Consider the following 15172-nt stretch of genomic DNA (forward strand, 5'->3'; position numbering starts at 1 on the left):
GGAATGTTTCAGCCGCGTTTCTCAACTCGAATCGCATGGAAGTGTATTCGAACAGCCCGAGAGGCGTTATTACCGCGGTTCTAGCGACGTCGTTCGGATATACCGGGATCTGATGATACGCGCGAACCAGATTGATTTTCGTGAAAACCGTGTTTCGGCTCAGCGTTCGTGCAAAATCTTCGATGTACGATAATGGATAACGGTTTGGGATTGTACGAGCGTTGAGAGCGTGATAATCTCCACAGGGCCTCCATGTGTAAGGCTGACGCCCATTGGCTCTTTGAAGGTCGTATGTGGCCCTGACTCAATAAACTCTCCATGTTAATGTGTAATGTAGGTCAATGGACCAAAGAAGTTGTTAATTTTATGAATCTGGTTTGTAAGACCAGATATTTATTGTAACTTGGTTGCACTGGCGTAATGAATGAGTTTTAAATAATTAACAAGGCTTGGCTTGATTTATCGGACTGTGTGTCCCTTTATTTTGTTGTTGAAAATACTTGTCTTAATACTATGATGTTGCTGTCTTGATGAACTCTGGAAAATTTGTACAATCGAGCGTGTCTTATACTAATTGTGGAGATGAGGGTGTGTACTGTTTCATGTGTATGTTAAAAGTGGGAAATATTTTTGTCCAATGAAGTTGTTGGGGGTTGAATCTGCTGTCTTGTGGTCCCGCCTTGTAGGGTAAGTCGGACAGGTCAAGTCAGGTATCGTCAGTAGGAGTGTGGAGTACCGTTAGGGTGTTGTGAAGCTAAGCCGTCCTTTGTGTATTGAAAATGTCTTAATTTGTTTTATGGTGTCTCGAATGGTTAGGGTTTTATTTAATGTGTCCGGGCCTTTTTCTCTATTGTTGTAAAAACTAAATGTTCCTTGACTATGCAAACGGGACGATGAGGGTTACTTCTTAATTGTACGTAGTCTTAACACTCCATTTCCGTTTTCGCGATTTTGAACATATTAGGAGAAAGTCTACGCGGTTTACAAACGATTGGTTGACCAGGGGTAGTATTAATATAATGTGCGATATCGTATTTTAGTCTTACGTGCATTCGCCGGCAAACGCACGATGTCAGGGAATTTTGCCAGCAATCTTTGGTAAGAGGAGTCTCTGAGGATGGTCTTTATAGACAGAATGTTTTCCTCTGTTCTCCTACAGGTAGACGACAGTGAGGTCAGTTTGTCCAGCAGCCGGCGGTTCTTCAAATCCACCAGCAGCTCATAATGGGATAAAAAATCGGCCCCGATGATTGACTTCGCGACGTCCACTACAACGAATCTCCACTGGAAAGCGTGGCCAAGACCCAGGTCAAGATTGATCGTCCGTAACGGCGAGTCAGTGGTCATGGTGGTTTGGTTTCAGACTCGTAGTGCGAAAGGCCGGGTTCGATTTCCGGTGAGGTCTATTTTCTCCGAGTTGATTTTTTCTCGCATTGCGATGATGGAGCCTGACCCCCTGATCACGGGGAGAATAATTTCAGTGAATTTCGGGACAACCCGGAATTTTAAGAAATTATTCTCTCAAGTCGACCATCCCAGCCACAGCCACGCTACGGTACTTGCCGCCCTACCCCTACAGACGGGACTATGCATGTGTCTGTGCCGCTTGGGTGACGGAAAACCTGGCGCAGCACATGCTTAATGTATGCCCCGGCATCATAGCGCTGCGTCAGTGTCAATAGGACGGTGTAGTGTGGTGGCGGGCTTAAACCCGCCTGACACCATCGAACGGCGGTGGGGCAACCATGGGGGAGCCGCGGTTGCGTTCGATAAGAGATCCCGTAACTTCCCCGATAAGCCTGTGGAAGGTCGTCGATGTAGGGCGATCATAAATTTTGATCGTCCGTACGTCGTAGGTGTTGATGATCGACCCCTTTTGCCGCGAACATCTCATATTCCGTCTTCTCTGTTCGGCCTTTTAACCCTTTGCACTCCGGGCCTTTTTCGCACGGCGCACCAGCAACTCCAGACGTTTCGCAGCCCTTTTGACGCATTTCTTACCAGCGACTTAAAATCATTACACACACAAATTAATGTATAAAATTTTTATATTTTAACATTTCATATATCTCTACACCTTTACAAACATAATTTCTTAAATATTAGTCTCTGTAATTTTTCTGTGTGTGATATTTCATGAAACAATTCCCAAGATGCATGCCCGGCTTGTCGGGGCAAGTATTACAATAGTATGTACTCCGATGCCTTTTTCCGGGTTTATTTCTCTCAGAACAGACTCCGCATTTCTTCCTAACTCCTGTTAGAATATTGTGGAACTTACCATTCAAACGGTTATTTTCGGAATCCGAGGTTGAAGTCGAGGCTCGATCTTGGGGCTGGCGAAAATCTTCAGTCAATTGGTGGACTAATGTTTTCAAATATTTCAAATGATTAAGCGGCTGTTCGCTTTTCTGCTGTTTAGTGGCTTTGTATAAAATATATGAATTTATTAGACAAATTTCCAAGCCCCCAAAAAAACATTATACGCCACCATTTTAACGATTTTCTTAAGAAGCAGTACGTTGAGGCATACTGATCTGCACGATCGACACCGCCCATGTGTTTGATATAATCTATTACTAGATTTACTAGACAAACGTAGTCCAGCGAGCAGGCCGGCTCAGTCGTCTTCGAAGAAAGCCAACGCTGATAAGACGGTGTCGTTGAAGACTATCTGAGCCGACCGCGCAGCAAAACAAAAATTGAGAGTCGCTCGGACAAGGCAACAATTGCACACGAGTCAATCAGCTACGAAAGTCATTTTACACTTCATAAGATTATACAGAAAGAGCGTAGGAACCCGCGTCGAAGAAACTAAACGTAAACAGTTACTGCCGCGTATTCGGTTACCATAGCAAACCAAGTGGTGAGCGAGAGTCACCTCTGGAGTTGCGGCATCAAACCACATGGCGAGTGAGAGTCACCACTGCAGTGCAAAGGGTTAATAGCCGCATTCAGTGGCGTGTTTACTCGTTTCCCAGCTAGAAATTGCATGGTAGCTTACATTTTGTTGCTGTCTCTCCAAATTTCCAATGGTACCAACACTGCCTTCTTTTTGCAAACGATGTTCCTGCACTTCCTCGCGTAGATGGGTTTCTCCTACCTAATGAGATCGAGCGGTCTCGGAAGTTGCTCCTCGATCAACTCCGTGAGCAGGACCGTGTTAATTCAGCCACCTGCTGTGTCAGTTGTTCTAGCTGCCCCAACAAATTCTCTGTTGATCTGTCGTGAGAGGTATTTGCGACTTCTGAGTGCGTGGTGCTTTCACAAATTTTATCGGCAATTTCTGCCAGTTTGCTGAGCGGGAGGTCAGCTTGTGAGTTAACTATCGCGTGAGTCATAGCCGGTAATCTTTGTGCCCATAACGTGCGCAGGAACTCTTCGGTTATCACTGCACCTGCCAAGTTCTGCACATGGCGGAGGAACTGGGATGGTATCCTATCTCCGATGTCTTCTTTCTCCAAAATTTTTTCGATGCGTTAGCTCTGTGATGCTGAGAGGTGACGAACCAGCCCGTTTTTTAACGTTTCGTACTTGTTCTTCTGCGGAGGATTTGAGAAAATGTCTTTACTCATATACTTCGGAAAACGGTGTGTCTGATACGGACATCTTGCTTCGTTAAATAATAATGAATTTGAAATAATAAACTGTGACCACGTCGGGGTCACCAATGAAGGAATGATGGACGTGTTTCAGAAATCATAGTGAATTTGTTATTTATTAAAAGTATAATGCTAACGTATGGCCGAGGTGTTGTTCACAAAGAAGGGTAGCGCACGTTCGATCGCGTTTATATACACGCACTCAGCCGAACATTCTCAAAGTTACATATTTTAAACGGTTTCATTTTACCCGTCAGCTGTTTAACTGCTAGAAATCCGGGTCCAAGCGGTAGGAGACGACACGTGGTAAACAGACCAGACTGATGCTCGAGAACAGTGGCAATACGAGTCGAAATGTAAATACCTATGTAAATACTGCTGTTGAGGAAGTGAACTCTAATCCTTTTACTTTTATAGATATTATAAATTTATTATATTTTGTAATAGATAACAGTTTCAAAATTACATTGCATGAGTAAACAATACTTCAATGGAAATTCAAGTGTCTTCAAATGTAATTTCGTCCTAAGGAATATAATAATACTGTGCCTAAAAATAAATAGCATATTATGAACAAAAAATTCAATCATAAAAAATGTTCAGCTTGAATGAATGTCTAAAAAGAAAATACGTACAACTCAAAAGTCCTCCATGGTATGATACTTCCTGAAACATTCTGGCAGATGTAAAGCTACTTCACATTTCGCGCATTCCCACTTCGTTTCACTTCGTATTTTATGTTTATAACAAACTTTGCAGGTCCTTGTTGGATGCTTATTCCGAGGTGTCCGATCGATATTTTTGGGAAAATGAGCCCAATATCGAGCTTGGAGTCGAAGAGGCGTTTCAACTGATGTAGATTTCCCACGCATTTTGTAGTCCGGTAATTCAACAATTTATAAAATTACCTCTGCTATATTTATGCGGTAAGCAACATAAATCGGTAATATAGGTATTGAACAGAGCCATATCTGATATGTAAAAGAAAAGTTTTCGGTATCCTTTGATGACTTTCCTCATGATTGGGAAACAGGCTAACATCTGATCTTGATGGTCAACTGCACCCATACCCTTGTTATATTCCAAGATACATTTCGGCTTCATTACTTTCTGTAATTCTTTGTGTGATTGCTCAACCATTTCTACAGTTTCGTTTTCGTTGATATCATATACACGTCGCGCTTACCCTTCCATCTCAGAGCTATCAAATTATTGCAACATCTCCATACACATTCTCCTTTCTTCAAAGTATGTTTTTGAATAGCGTTTGGCATATTTTTCCTGTTCTTGCGTACTGTCCCGATAACGTTTGTCTTTTTGTGGTGTAATTTTAAAAAGAGGTTGGGTGAAGAGTACCAGTTGTTCAGAAACAAAGTATATCCCTTGTTTATTATAAATTTTGACAGCTCCATCACAACGTTCTCCGAAGCACTATCCTTTCGATCAATTTTGTCCTGCCCGGTATATATTTTAAATCCGTGACAGAAACCGGTACTTGCCTCGCACAATTTGTAAATTTTCAATCCAAATCGAGCTCTTTTCGACGGATTGAATTGTTTATACGCTAAACACCTTTTATATTTCATCAAGGATTCGTCTATACTAACATATTCATTGGATGTGTAAATTTCTTTAAATTTTTCATTCCAAAGGTTGATGATAGGTCTTGTTTTGCGAAGTCGGTCATTACTATCGGCAGTTTCATTATCAGAGAAATGTAAAAATCTCGAAATTTGCCGAAATTTCTTAAAGGGCATCGTTTGTCTAAATATTGGCGTTTCTACTACAGCTTTTCTAGTTCAATAGAGTTGAATATTTGATTTTTTCACTTGGTCCATCAAAATGCAGAGTGCACAATAGGCCCTTATTTCGTGTAAAGTAACAGGATACTAAGTGTTGTCCGCATGCCGCCTTTTACGCTCGTCGTGTATTGTCTGATGTGCGAAGCAATTTATTTTCGTAACCAGTATTTCCCAAAACTTGTTATCAAATGTAATAAAAAATAGGTCTAATATTCTTGGATTCTCGCTTAAATTATTTAAAAGAAACGCTTTTATTCCATGATGTTCAGAATACTTCCAAACTATTGGTGTGTTTTTTACTTCCTGCCAAATCTATGATTGTTATGTCGTACCTTCATCTTCACTACTGTCATCTATAATCATACGCCTTACACGCCTTGTGACTGGCGCAAGCACGTCACTGTCACTGCTTTCATTGAACACTTTTGTATTTTGCATTTTGTAGGGGTTTCTTAAATTTCAATAACTTAACTGCTTTATAACTGTGGCGGCCGAAAAGCTGCCTTACGCCACTGGATTTCCTCTCTATTCTTTTACCGTTAACGCTGTCCGTCCGCGCGAGTCTGTTTCGTGTCATCGCACATTTGGCGACCAGACCCGCGCGGGTCCTCGAATTTTCCGAAGGTTTCCCAGGCCTCGCTCGGAACTGCCCAGTTCGAGGGGCAGGCCCTTGCAGGCCTGGAAACTTTCACCGTTCTTACGACACTCTTGTTTACTTGTCTGTTCACCATCATCCTTCTTCTTCTTCTCTGTTTTTTGGATCTTTTCTCTCTTCCTCGTTTTTCTCCTACTTTCCTATCTTTCTGTCCTTCTTCAGAGGAATATATATTTTCCCGGGAGAGTTTAGGAGCTCTCATTTTGTCTTCACCCGCGACGACGTCATCACGAACCTCCGCGACACCGACCTTTGGAAAACTGTGTTGAGGACCGTACTTCACCAATCGTTTTCGGTTTAATTTCACCGAACCCTCCACATAACAGAAATTATAAGAATCGCGACTAACTCTCATGGGGTACTGATAGGAACTAACATTCAATTACGATCATAACTGGCAAAAAATCATTCTGCGAGCCTGTCTTGTTATGTTTACGTTTGGCCTGATTATCTGTTCGCGAGCCTGGCTGGTGACATTCATGTTTGGCCCGATTTTCAGTCCACGAGTCTGACTCGTGCTATTCATATTGGGCCAAAATACGGGAGGGGGTTTATGACCGTAAGGTGAAGTGCCTATTTTAGCGCGCGTTTATGTCCTTGCGGCGTCGCGAGTTTGTTCACGCGACTTATTTGTATTTTTTTGCCTTATCATTGTCAGCTGTTTAGCTGACAGGTTAACCACCGCTACACCTTCATTTCTAGTTGAGCTCTAGGGGTGAGCTTCATGACCTCCGACTTATTTCCCACTTTATCCTTATTTCTTTCTTGCATCTTGTGTAGATTTGCTTTACTCTTTAGTTCTACCTCCTCTCTACTTCTCCTCCCACATTTCCTTCTTGATTTTCCTCACTGTTTCAACGTATTTTTTTCTGTCTTCTAGCGAGATAAGTATAGCGTTCTTCCTTGTTATTTTTGGTCTCGTTTTCTTTTTGGGTATGGCATCTTCTTCTTTGGTCATATGAACCATTGCTCCCCAGATGCGTTGTTTTCCGCTACCTTTCTCTTTCTAGTACCTTCTTCTTCAGGTTATCAAATAGCTTAACGCGTTTCCTTCTCCTGATCCTCTCTCCTAGGGCTACACACTCCTGAACGCTAAGTAGCAGTTGGCTAATGAGGTTTATGACCTCGGTCGCATTTGGTCCTGTTTTGTCTTTCTGTTTTATTCCGATTACTTCTGTCTCTTTCGCATCCCTACTCTTCTGTTCTTTATCCATAACTTCAGGTGTCCTCTTGCAATTCGTCTTTGGGCTGTCACTCACCTGCGACCTTGCTTTTATGCCCCTGTTCTGACCATCTTCCAAGTCAAATGATATCCTCATCTTTGTGTCCTCGAGTCTTACTACTGATACGGCGCACCCTCCCATATTTGCCATTTATCATTCTACCATTGTTCAAGTGGAGCTCTCATTGCGGTAACCGACGCGACCGTTTTAAAAGCTAAAGGTGCCTTTTTTGGGGGATGTATCAAAAGTGTTACATTAAGTAAGTGATGGTTTGTCTCTTTAAAAGCCTTGATTTGATCTATGTTCCAACGAATGATTCTTCGATCTTTTTCCTTTTCTCCTGATACGCGCGGAGAATAGTTTTCGTACGACTTTTTGATCTTTGGCAGGAAGCAACTTATAGATAACCACTTAACCTTCCATCTAAACAATTGCACCCTTCGAAATAGAGCAACTAGACTCGCAACTACAATAGTGCGTCATAGGGCTAGTCCCACCTATTTTTAGGGATATATAAACCCACTAATTTTACTATCATTGGTTCAAACAGAAAAATTCCCGTGCTGTTACTTCGATCCACGTCGGTTATAAATCGGCCAAATCGATCTCTGTGAGATTTGGTTGAAGTTCCCTTTCGAATCAAGATATCCTTATAGAATCCGCAAGTCCAGTAAAGGTAGTATTTCACAGTTCTTTTCGACCGTCCCCGGACACTGAATTGCTAGTGCGTCAACACCGAGTAACGTAGGTAATAACTTTATAATGGTTTAAACTCATCGCAACACTACGTCGAGTTGACGCAACAATTCCTTGCCGGTACAGGGGCCGCATACAAGACGATGGATTGCACCACTTCTGTGTACAGATGGCGCACCAAGTTCCCCGATCCCTCGAGGTTCACTTCGCAGTTCCAGTGGCTATCAAGGTTGAGCCCCAGATATTTCATCCGAGAACTCACCTCTACTGCCGCCCCACCTACCCGGACCCACGACCTTTCCAGAGATCTCCACCGAGGCCGGTCGCGAAACCACACCGCCCCAGTCACAACATCCACCGTCGGCTGCCACTGGAACTCCTTCTCCAGATCTTGCTTGTCGGTGATAGGGTTGGAGAATCTTCTCGGCGGTGGAGGGATCGAGTATCCTCTCGATCTCCATCACCTCTGCCTCCGCCTGACAGGCCCCCACGTATTTACGTTTAGCCTCAGCGAGGCCAACGTAATCCCCAGACGTCGGTAGACGCCCTCACTTCTTCCCTCCTATACCCGAACCACGGCTCACCACGGACCGGGTCGATGACTCCGATGTGTTGCAGTCTGTACCCGCATCCTCATCGACGTCGTGGGGGGGGGGGGGGGCAGGTACATCCTGCCACTACGGGTGATGCGACACTACCCCGTCGTACCATCCTCGTCAGCACCCTCGGTGCTGGTGCTTGGGGTGGGAGAGGACACACCCTCTACAATACAACGCTGGGAATTCCAGCGCCCCTCTCTCCGTCACTCCTCATCACATCGTCATGGTTACTTGTTTTTGTTTGAGATACATCCATGATAATCCCACGAGCGTGGTCGGAAGGAAGATCATCCCGGGCAGAGCCGCCATACTGGCTGAAGGCTGTGTACGCCCGGGGGGTCGTTAGGTACCCCGCGGTTGGTCGCTAGCGACTGGTGCACCCACCGGCCACGCCTGGCGCTTACTCCAGGCGCGCCCTCCTCACCGCGTGCTGCAGCTTGAGCTATGGATTTTTTATAGCGGTTGTCATCCTCGCGGGCCGGCCGGTTAAGGAAAGCCCTCCATTCCAGTAAAACATGACCACTGGTTTACAGTGTGATTGAGCTGGGGCATTCGCTTTTTGGTCCCCCGTACCGACGGGTGTCGATACGGAGTTACAGGTTTTGACTCGACTCGTAAGTTTGTCAGATAGGCATGAGGACCTCAATGAACTGCTCCAGCATCGAGAAAACCACGCCCAGACTCGTGCCTCCCACTCCCCATAAAATCGTTCATAACCGAAATAACCCGTGGTATAAAACATTCTTTAATGAAACTAATAGGACTACCCGAATCAATTGATGCGTTAATTTTCATTCCAATATTACCATTATGCATTTGTAGCTCAACTTCCCGGTGAAAGTTGTCGTTCTCCAGTAGTTCCTGAACTACACAGTTTACGTCTTGTTTCGGAGGATCACACGGGTCCGCTCGATGTCCAAACTGTCCGTACTTGAAGCATGACCCTCGTCCTCTTCTTGGCTTTATGCAGATCATTGCGAAGTGTCCAACTTCGTTGCAGTTGTAGCACTTTCCTGGTATTTTCACCATCGTCCTGATTCCGCGTTGTTCTTCGTGATGCCTCACTATCCTGATCCCGCATTGATCTTCGTGATACCAAACCATCCTGGTCCCACATTGTTCCTCTTGTTACTTCCTTTGCTACGTCATTCGCGCCGTCGGAAAATAATCTCGCCGTTGCACCGAAAATCAATTAGGAACGAATTTGGGTTATGGAATTTCTGCGAATGTAGCTCGTAACGCACCCACCGACTGATAGCACTGTCTTTCGGCCATCGCGCGCAATTCTTGGCTGAGAATGCCATCAATAGCATACATAAATACCTCCTTATCGGAGAACGGCACTTGATTTGCCAGAGTAATCTTATCGTGGAGGTATTCAGCAAATGTCTCACATGTACTCCATGTTCTCACCTTAAGTTCGCAGCGTAAAGCTAGTGAATCAGGCTGTTCTCTGTACATCTTCCGCAACGCATGTAGAACTCATGCTTTTCCCTTTAACCGGCTGCATGTTGGCACTTTCGCCTGCAGGTTGTCCAAATTGTAGGTTGACAAAAGCTTGTTCACCTGCCCTTCCCATCGTTGGTAATCCAGATTATTCCCGACTTTACGTTTAACCAACTCCTTCTCTCTTCGTAAAGATTCCAAAGCGCGCGATTCCAAAATTTAACCGCACTATATTAACTCCGATCTCAATACCGATGGAATCCCATTTCTCAATTTGTAAGAATTTTAATTTTAAACGTACACGGTTACATCGGCATTCAGCATTCAGCATTTTATAATAGACTGATGCCACGGACGTGTTGCTCGTTCTTTTATCACTTCCGAACCGGAACCTGATCTCAACCGAACCTTCTTGAACATTCTTCTACATTCCAGGCCTTTCTCGTAATTTCCCTTTCTGGCAGTTTCCTCTTCGAACTTGCCGCTCTCGAGCATCAATGCGGCACATCATGGTCATCAGTCATCTTCACTCCTATCCATACTTGCCATCTTCACACTACATTCAAACTACGTTCGTACTTGTCCATCTTTGTGTCACGTTCACACTTGCCTTCTTGCAGAAATGAAGGCTGTACTTACATCACATATAATTCTGCACAGATTCCCGAAAATTACAATTTGTTTACGGAATCGCATAATCACGTTGTATGGATCTTTAAGTCTATAGACATTGATGAGGAGATAAACCTCGATGCACTTTAAATCGACTATGCGACGACACACATAATAACGAGAGGGAATGCGTGGAAACTAAGTGATGTCTAAACAGAAGAAAAATACGTGGGAGTGGACGCGTCTAAGACGATGTTCGCTTGTTCAGCGCGTGCTTATTACCGCGGTTCGCATGAATGGCTCAACAGACATTGTACCTGCTAAGACTGCTAGAATATCTGTGGAGGTGGTCTTGAAAGCTTTTGTTATCCTTGGTAGCGTAAGTCTTTGCGCTTGGGTGAGTTTCCTGATGTAGTGTACATTTAACTTGTCACTCCAAGCCCCTGCTGCGTACGTAACTGTCGGGAGGAATGTTCCTTTATATAGTGTGGTCATGGTTTTGTAGTTTAGTACCCAGCTTGCTGTAGCTACCTGTGATAGATTATGGAAGGCTTTGTTGACTTTCTCTGTTATCGGTGAAATATGCGGAATTATGTTTAACCACGGACTGAAAGTTATTCCTAAATATTTTACTGTCTTTTTCCTCTTTATTGATTTCTGTCCTATTTTCACTGTTGAGGGTCTATTTGTGTCTAGGAATCCTTCCACTAGCAACATTTTTTATTTTTCCCGTGAGAAAGTGAATTTCAATATGGAACACCAATCTTCTATTAATTTTTTGACTTTATTTGCCTCTTGTTCTATCTTCTTCCTCGAATTCCCGGGGATCGATACCATAAAATTGCCGGAGTACGCTGCACACTCGGAGTTTTGTCCTTTGATTTTGTTGATCAGGCTGTCGAATAGTAGGTTTCACAGCTTTGGACCCAGCATGGAACCTTGTGGGCATCCTTTTGTAGCGTTCTTGGAGACTCTTAAATTGTTGTTCTGAACTTTGACGATTCTGTCTGACAGATAGGTGCTAACAAGCTGGAAAAGGTTCCCTTGTCTGCAGGTTTTGGAAGATTCTTGACCACCACACATTGTCGACAGCTCCTGCAATGTCAAAGAACAGTGCAAGTATGTACTTCCTTTTGGAATCTTTCATTATTCCCCTTGCTTTTACTATGGCATCTTCTCTTGATCTCCCTGTTTTGAAGCCATATTGACTTGCTGCTGCGAGGTGGTGTTTCTCGAAGATATTGTGGAGTCCACTGAATATCAGTTTCTCCAAGATCCTTCCAAGGAGTGATAATAAGCATATTGATCGGTATGACTTTGGGTTCGTCGGATTTTATTAGGAACCTATTTACTTGTCGTTTCTAAGCAGGTGTTGTCACGAGTACTTTAGATACATGCTAATTTGTACTACTCGAAGGACCACCTAGTGATGGAACGAAAGACTTTCTGATGACTAACCGCCTGACTGACTGACTGAATCACTGACTAAACTCCCCGATGGAGGTTTTCTGAATTTGTTCCTGAACTTGTTTCTGATTGAACTTGTTCCTCACTGTACTTGGTTGCCGATTAAACTTGTTCCTAATTTAACGTGTTCCTGACTGACTTTCGTTGCGCTGATTGTAATTCTGCCTGGATTTTTTTATTCTCCCTGGGCCCACTCCCTCCCTCTTGATGTACGAAAAGGGTGGGGCCTCAAGAGCGGTTTTTCCATCTCTTCCTAGCTATGATGGCCACTCCTGTATGAGGGTAACGAAGTTGGTCGCTACGATGGACATATGTTTGGCAACATCGGGGAAATTCCGTTAGATCAAGATCCTTGAGAACACTTATTTTTGAAATTCTAAGGAACCCTCTGGAGCACAACTTTACGATACCCGGGCTGAAGTGAAAAAATAGACAATAGCTGATTTCTAAAATGAACCCTTATGTGCCGCATATTAGCTGCAGGCCGGCCTGCTAAACTACCGAACGGAAAGTTAACGGTTATGAACGACTCTACGAATATTTTACCGTATCGTAAAGTTGTCCCCTCGTTATCCTAACACGAGTATTGGAAATAGGCATTTATTAAATAGAATTTCTTGCCTTCCGTGGAGCCCTCGATACATGTGAAGTGGGTATTACAGTATTTCTCCAGTTTTAGGATGGTAAATTCCTGATTGAATATTACTATAGCACACATCGTTTGACTGGTTGATTTTTTAGTTGAGAATTTTTTGCTATCAGTTACGGTTTTTGATGTCAGGCCCAGACAGAGCGCTTTCCCAGTCGAGTGGAAAATGTACGGTTCTTGAATGGCTACAATATCTATTTTGTCTTGCGTTGCTATCAGTCTGAGTTCATCCATTACAGTCTTCGAGTTCCCCGCATTTACCTGTGCCAGTGCCCTTCCGCTCCGCAGTGCCCGCACAAGTCGACCTTGCTTTTTCAGTACTTTGTCGTGTGTCCGTAGCCTTGACATTTGTAACATCGCATGGCAGCGATGTAATCCTTGATTCTGCTGCAGGTCCAGCCAATGTACAGTCGTTCCTTTTTCATTAACATTTCTTTGGCTTCCTTGTACGTATTGACAATCCAGTGTACGGTATCGAGTTTCCTGTCGTCTGTTTTAAACGTCTCTGATGTCATCTTCGAAACGTCAAAGATGATGATCCTTGGGTTTTTCTTGCGCGCTGCTTTTACTATATCCCGCTGCATTAAGGGGTAACGCCACTTTGACCGCTTGAAAATTTCGAAATATTTTTTTCGCTTAAAGTAATCTTTATACACATGAAAATCGTATGTTTTCTTCACTGCAGTTTCAAAGTGCTCCAAAGTAACCTAACCAAGACTTGCAATGGATTTAGAAATTTATTATGCGATTCTGCCAATATATGAAGAATTAAGCCGTGAAGATTTATTAAACCGTTGTTTAGGAGGTTTTACGCAAAACGCAAACTGGAGCGTTAATTCCACAGTATGGGCGCTCGCTTCAAAAGCGAGGTCCAGTGGCAAAACAGTACTGGAAATTGCAGCTCACATCGCCACATTCATGTTCAATAATGGAATGACAGAAATATTAAAGATGACGGAAGCTCTGGAGATTCTGGTTAGTTCAGAAGAAGAGGACGGGAAGAAGACGAGAAGCGCATGAAGTTGACTGAACGCTTTCTGGCCACCGGGACCAAAAATGCCCGAAAACATGCAAAGTCAACCAGAAAAGCAACGGATTTGGATGCTATTAATGTAGAGGGATTAGTTTATGGTCCTGGAAAGGCAGTTTAGAGGTAACTTTCGTTTCAGTCGTTTCTGTTCACGAATAAACAGGAGCAAAAACTTTGACTGAAAATTGGAAAATGCTATTTCGAGTAAAACGCTTTTAAAGTTTTTTAATCTACTTAAACCTGTAATTTAATCCTTACATATTTTTTTAGTGAAATATGTCGAATTTTTTCAAAATATTGATATTTCGATTTTCTGTATAACTTTAAATAACGAAGTTTTTGGTTGAAAATTTATGTTTTACTATAAATCGATGCCATTTTATTAAAAATGCATATTTTTAACAACGACTACGTATTTCATTAGCGTTTGGATTTAAAGATCTCATTTTTTTGTTTCATTGTTCTAGGTTATATCTAGATTGAGTTATCATTGGGCCCTAACCGGGGTGAGGAGCCAGCGCAACGTGCAAAAGCGAGCAGAAGCTATGTGGTAGAGCGCCCCCGGACCCCACCCCATGACGGAGATGGGCTGCAGTGTGAGTGGCCCTGGAAAGGGGGCCTTTTCCGCCGATCGGCGGGAGCCCTGAGTCTTTTAACGCGGCCCTCGGGGTAACTGCGGCACGGGGCGCGACCTGCCTGCACTGCAGAATACATACCATACGATATAGGTGGAAGGTCAACCTCCTTCGGCACGGGGCTGGCCTAAGGTTATCGCAAATGGTCAGTCGGGCTTGGGGAAGTCGCGGTTGTGTTCTCTAAGAGACCCCGTGGCTCCTCTGTGGAGGCTTTAGTGAGTAAGAGCCCTACAGTACCACCGGCCGGTTATTGGTCTCTGCTTGCAGATTTCCTCCACGTTAAACAAAAAAAAAATAGGCTGAGTTATCAGCTGTCAAACCGCTATTTTTCGTATATCAACAAAAAAAAACAATTTCTACTTTAATATATGTATAATAAATTAGTATAATTGGATTTTCATAAACACTTTGTATTTTTTAAAAATAAGTCCCGAAAATGTCTTAAATTTTGAAGCGGTCGAAGTGGTGTTACCCCTTAAATTTCTGATTATCTATCAGTGTTGCTGTGTCACGTTTGCTGGCGGTTTCTACCAGGATACCGTTGCCATGGATTTTGCGAACATTTATCACCTCCGGGTGCTGTTCGCCTGAAGAGATAAGGTTCTGGATTGTTGCATTCGTTTCCTCGCTGTCCCCTGATATTTTATTATTTTTCGGTATTATGGTCACAACATTTAGTTGATTCTTTTTCTGCGTCTCTATGGTTGCAATCGTTGATTCAATTCCGACTCGTTCCGCGCAGGTGATAGGTTTTTG

The 15172-nt window shown here is 43.4% G+C and overlaps 1 long non-coding RNA gene across 2 annotated transcripts in view; it reads left to right on the forward strand.

The window, feature by feature from the left end:
* LOC116428753 (uncharacterized) overlaps positions 1–13457 on the forward strand; it is a 155399-nt gene extending 141942 nt beyond the window's left edge. Inside the window, exon 4 of one of the 2 annotated variants that reach the window (XR_012999564.1) lies at positions 10684–13457. This is a non-coding gene — a long non-coding RNA (uncharacterized LOC116428753). Of the gene's footprint in view, positions 1–1159; positions 2915–10683 lie in introns of those variants that run through there. The other variant, XR_012999563.1, reaches the window with a different exon arrangement.
* Positions 13458–15172: the final 1715 nt, after the last annotated feature.

The sequence above is a fragment of the Nomia melanderi genome, chromosome 10 (genome assembly GCF_051020985.1).
Source record: "Nomia melanderi isolate GNS246 chromosome 10, iyNomMela1, whole genome shotgun sequence".
NCBI lineage: Eukaryota > Metazoa > Arthropoda > Insecta > Hymenoptera > Halictidae > Nomia > Nomia melanderi.